Source organism: Zea mays, chromosome 8 (assembly GCF_902167145.1).
Source record: "Zea mays cultivar B73 chromosome 8, Zm-B73-REFERENCE-NAM-5.0, whole genome shotgun sequence".
Taxonomy (NCBI): Eukaryota; Viridiplantae; Streptophyta; class Magnoliopsida; order Poales; family Poaceae; genus Zea; species Zea mays.
The window spans coordinates 59,674,500-59,680,392 of NC_050103.1; the positions used below are offsets into that span (position 1 = coordinate 59,674,500).

A 5,893-nucleotide genomic window follows, 5' to 3' on the forward strand; every position below is an offset into this window, starting at 1 on the left:
CATCACTCTCTAGCCTTAAAATTGAGAATTAAAAATTGATTGATAAGGCTAAAGATGTAAATGTTTGCAATGTTTCCATTTCCAATCTTAGAGATGAAAATGCTATATTACATGCTAAGATTGTTGAGTTGAATTATTGCAAACCCTCTACATCTACCGTTGAGCATGCTACTATTTGCACTAGATGTAGAGACATTAACGTTGATGCTATTCATGATCACCTAGCTTTAATGAAGAAACAAAATGATCACATACCTCAACTTAGTGCTAAGATTGATGAGCATGACTTAGAAAATGAAAAATTTAAATTTGCTAGAAGCATGCTCTATAGTGGGAGACGCCAGGGCATTAAGGATGGCATTGGCTTCCAACAGGGAGGCAATGTCAAACTCAATGCCCCTCCTAAAAGATTATCTAACTTTGTTAAGGGCAAGGCTCCCATGCCTCAGGATAACGAGGGTTACATTTTGTACCCTGCTGGTTATCCCGAGCACAAAATTAGGAGAATTCATTCTAGGAAGTCTCACTCTGGCTCTCATCATGCTTTTATTTATAAGAGTGAGGCATCTACTTCTAGGCAATCAACCCGTGCTAAACTGCCTAAGAAGAGAACTCCTATTGCATCAAATGAACCTAACATTTCATTTAAGACTTTTGATGCATCATATGTTTTAACTAACAAATCAGGCAAAGTAGTTGCCAAATATGTTGGGGGCAAACACAAGGGGTCAAAGACTTGTGTTTGGGTACCCAAGGTGCTTGTTTCTAATGTCAAAGGACCCAAGACCGTTTGGGTACCTAAGAACAAGGCCTAAAATTGTTTTGTAGGTTTATGCATCTAGAGGCTCAAGTTGGATCATCGATAGCGGGTGCACAAACCACATGACAGGGGAGAAGAAGATGTTCTCCTCCTATGAGAAAAACCAAGATCCCCAACGAGCTATCACATTCGGGGATGGAAATCAAGGTTTGGTCAAAGGTTTGGGTAAAATTGCTATATCCCCTGACCACTCTATTTCCAATGTTTTTCTTGTAGATTCTTTAGAATACAATTTGCTTTCTGTTTCTCAATTATGCAAAATGGGCTACAACTGTCTTTTTACGGATATAGGTGTTACTGTCTTTAGAAGAAGTGATGATTCAGTAGCATTTAAGGGAGTGTTAGAGGGTCAGCTATACTTAGTAGATTTTGATAGAGCTGAACTCGACACTTGCTTAATTGCTAAGACTAACATGGGTTGGCTCTGGCACCGCCGACTAGCCCATGTTGGGATGAAGAATCTTCATAAGCTTCTAAAGGGAGAGCACATTTTGGGACTAACCAATGTTCATTTTGAGAAAGAAAGGGTATGTAGCGCATGTCAAGCAGGAAAGCAAGTTGGTGTTCATCATCCACACAAGAACATCATGACGACCGACAGGCCGCTTGAGCTACTCCACATGGACCTATTCGGCCCGATCGCTTAAGGATCAAAAAGATTAGAAGCGACAACGGGATGGAGTTCAAGAACTCACAAATCGAAGGCTTCCTTGAGGAGGAAGGCATCAAGCATGAGTTCTCTTCTCCCTACACACCACAACAAAATGGTGTAGTGGAGAGGAAGAATAGAACTCTATTAGACATGGCAAGGACCATGCTTGATGAGTACAAGACTTCGGATCAGTTTTGGGCTGAGGCGGTTAACACCGCGTGCTACGCCATCAATCGGTTATATCTTCACTGAATCCTCAAGAAGACATCATATGAACTTCTAACCGGTAAAAAGCCCAATGTTTCATATTTTAGAGTCTTTGGTAGCAAATGTTTTATTCTTGTTAAAAGAGGTAGAAAATCTAAATTTGCTCCCAAGGCTGTAGAAGGCTTTTTACTAGGATATGATTCAAACATAAGGGCATATAGAGTCTTTAACAAGTCCACTGGACTAGTTGAAGTTTCTTGTGACATTGTGTTTGATGAGACTAACGGCTCTCAAGTAGAGCAAGTTGATCTTGATGAGCTAGATGATGAAGAGGCTCCGTGCGTCATGCTAAGGAACATGTCCATTGGGGATGTGTGTCCTAAGGAATCCGAAGAGCCTCCACATGCACAAGATCAACCATCTTCCTCCATGCAAGCATCTCCACCAATCCAAGATGGGGATCAAGCTCAACATGATGAAGATGAAGATCAAGAAGATGAGCCACCTCAAGAAGAGGGCAATGATCAAGGGGGAGATGCCCATGATCAAGACAAGGAAGACGAACAAGATCCAAGACCGCCACACCCAAGAGTCCACCAAGCAATTCAACGAGATTACCCCGTGAACTCCATCCTCGGCGACATTCATAAGGGGGTAACTACTCGATCTCGTGTTGCTCATTTTTGTGAACATTACTCCTTTGTGTCTTCTATTGAGCCGCGCAGGGTAGAAGATGCATTAAGGGATTCGGATTGGGTGGTGGCGATGCAAGAGGAGCTCAACAACTTCACGAGGAACGAGGTATGGCATTTAGTTCCACGTCCTAACCAAAATGTTGTAGGAACCAAGTGGGTCTTCCGCAACAAGCAAGATGAGCATGGTGTGGTGACAAGGAACAAAGCCCAACTTGTGGCCAAGGGATACTCACAAGTCGAAGGTTTGGATTTCGGTGAAACCTATGCACCCGTAGCTAGGCTTGAGTCAATTCGCATTTTACTTGCCTATGCTACTTACCATGGCTTTAAGCTCTATCAAATGGACGTGAAAAGTGCCTTCCTCAATGGACCAATCAAGGAGGAGGTCTATGTTGAGCAACCTCCCGGCTTTGAAGATAGTGAGTACCCTAACCATGTTTATAAACTCTCTAAGGCGCTTTATGGGCTCAAGCAAGCCCCAAGAGCATGGTATGAATGCCTAAGAGATTTTCTTATAGCTAATGGCTTCAAAGTCGGAAACGCCGATCCTACTCTATTCACTAAAACTATTGCAAATGATTTGTTTGTATGCCAAATTTATGTTGATGATATCATATTTGGGCCTACTAACAAATCTACTTGTGAGGAATTTAGTAGGATCATGATTCAAAACTTTGAGATGTCAATGATGGGAGAGTTGAAGTATTTTCTAGGCTTTCAAGTCAAGCAACTCCAAGAGGGCACCTTCATTAGCCAAACGAAGTACATTCAAGACATTCTTGCAAAGTTTGGGATGAAGGATGCCAAGCCCATCAAGACACCCATGGGAACTAATGGGCATCTCGACCTCGACACGGGAGGTAAATCTGTAGATCAAAAGGTATACCGGTCGATGATAGGTTCTTTACTCTACTTATGTGCATCTCGACCGAATATTATGCTTTCCGTATGCATGTGTGCAAGATTCCAAGCCGATCCTAAGGAAGCTCACCTTAGGGCCGTAAAACGAATCTTGAGATATCTAGTTTATACTCCTAAGTTTGGCCTTTGGTACCCCAGGGGATCCACATTTGATTTAATTGGTTATTCCGATGCTGATTGGGCAGGGTGTAAAATTAATAGAAAGAGCACATCAGGGACTTGCCAGTTCTTGGGAAGATCTCTGGTGTCTTGGGCTTCAAAGAAGCAAAATTCTGTCGCTCTTTCTACCGCCGAAGCCGAGTACATTGCCGCAAGCCATTGTTGCACGCAATTGCTTTGGATGAGGCAAACCCTCAGGGACTATGGTTACAAATTAACCAAAGTTCCTCTTCTATGTGATAATGAGAGTGCAATCCGCATGGTGGATAATCCCATTGAGCATAGCCACACTAAACACATAGCCATTCGGTATCACTTTTTGAGGGATCACCAACAAAAGGGGGATATCGAGATTGCATATATTAACACCAAAGAACAATTAGCCGATATCTTTACCAAGCCATTAGATGAGCAAACATTTACCAAACTTAGGCATGAGTTAAATATTCTCAATTCTAGGAATTTTGATTGATATTTTGCACACATAGCATATTTATATACCTTTGATCATATCTCTTTCATGTGCTATCACTACAAAAAATGGTTTTGTATGACAAAAGTAAAGTGTCATGTTTAGTACAAAATTGGTCATAAAAAGCATCTTATGACGAAAATGCTGCGTCATAAGGGTCGTCATATAACGACTGTCACATTATGTACCTTGTGACGATTGTTCAGAGTACCGTCACATAATGTCATCACCTTTTGTGACGGCTGCGTTTGTCCGTCACATATTGTTGCTATATATGACGGTGTTATCTGTCACATTTTTTCCAGTCAACGCGTCACCTAATGTTGGGATCGTTTAATATGGCACCCACATACAGTGACCATACAGTGACGACACACTGAGCTCTCATGATAGCTCACAGAATCATAATACACAGAAAAGCCATCATACACAACATTTTCATCACAAGTCATACACAATTCCAGCACACTAGTTCTTCCACAACAGAGGTTCAAACATACAAAGGTTCCACCACAAAGGTTTGAAGCATTCAAACAGACACCAATGTTTGGAAGGAAGGTGGATGAGTGACTGATCTGGCTGAGACTATCAGCAACAATCTTGGAGGGTGACTTTTGTGCTTCTCCTTCTTCTAGCTCTCTTTCCTTCTCTGCAACCATTTGCTCCTACATAAAATGAATGTACTTAGTAACAAGGCCATACAAAAGTGTTGAACCAAGCATTTACTTGAGTGTAGTACATGTAACTTACATATATCTCATTTGCAAGCGGAGTACGACCATTTCGGGGACTATTCATACATTCCCCAAAGAAATCAACAGCATCTGGCTCCATGTTGTTGTACTTAGTCCTCTACGGCATATAAAAAACTTGGGATATAAGATTTGCCATGAAATATTGGTACATGCCAACAACAATACAACATAGTGTCTAGTTCATCAGCCTTTTAAAAAGCAACCTGGGTTTCAGAAACTTATCATGACAAAGCAAACAATGTCTAGTTCATCAGCCTTTTAATTAGTCACAAGTTAGTCGAATTACATATTTCCAAATATGACAGACCTCAAGAATCAATAAAAACTCAAACTCCATATTGAACTGCTATGCTAAGCAAGTACCCCTACTGCTGGTTATCAAACAGAAGTCCTGACTAGTAGTATCAATTTAAGTTTCTTCCTGAAGCTCACCAGATGATTCTAGTTTGTAAATACAGTTGCTAATGATCAGGTTTCTAAAAATTAACATTTCTCATCTTGGTGCCGTACCAGATGCTAATTTTATGTTCCAGATAAGACAACGCTTTAGAATGGCATAAATCCAAATTTTTGTCTCCGAAACGCGCACATATTGTGCCTTGGCAGTTGAACACAAGATATAAATGAACGAATATATATCCAGTAAATAGGATTAGAGGAGGATAACTGGAATGATACCTCCCGGTAATTGTTGAGGTAGATCTTGACGGGCTCAACGTATTCCTCGAAGCCAAGCGTACCCAAGGACCAGATGATGTCGTCGTCGTTGGTCTTTCGCCTCTCCTTGACGCACTTGTCACTCGCACTTGTCACTCGCCCTGCAGAGATGATGCGGTGGGGGCAGTCGGGTTGCGCGGTGCTGATGCCGGTCGAGGTCTTGGGCTCGGCCGCTGGTCGCGTGGGCGTCGCGGCGGTGATGCGCAGGGAGCTCGACGGCTCGGCCTTGGGCGCGAGCGTCGAGCGCAGCCTGGGCGGCTCGGTCGGCATGGGGCGCGCGCTGGGCGTCGATGGCGCAGGGAGCTCGGTCGGGCGGCTGTGCGTTGAAGAGAGCAGAGAGAGGAGAGAGTTAGGGGAGAGAAGAGGGAACACAACAGGGGCGGCGGCGGCTTGGCTGGCTGGAAGCCAGCAGGCGCGCGCGCGTAGGGTTAGAAGATGGGCCCTTAGTTGGGCCGGCTAGGTTAGGAGGGTTTTTGTTTTTTTTCTTTTTTTTCT

The 5,893-nt window shown here is 43.0% G+C and overlaps 1 long non-coding RNA gene across 1 annotated transcript; it reads right to left on the bottom strand.

The window, feature by feature from the left end:
* Positions 1-4,239: 4,239 nt before the first annotated feature.
* On the bottom strand, positions 4,240-4,775 carry LOC103635245 (uncharacterized). Its single transcript, XR_557253.2, has 2 exons — positions 4,677-4,775; positions 4,240-4,591 (listed from the first exon to the last, which is right to left on the bottom strand). It is a non-coding gene; the product is annotated as an uncharacterized lncRNA (long non-coding RNA).
* Positions 4,776-5,893: the final 1,118 nt, after the last annotated feature.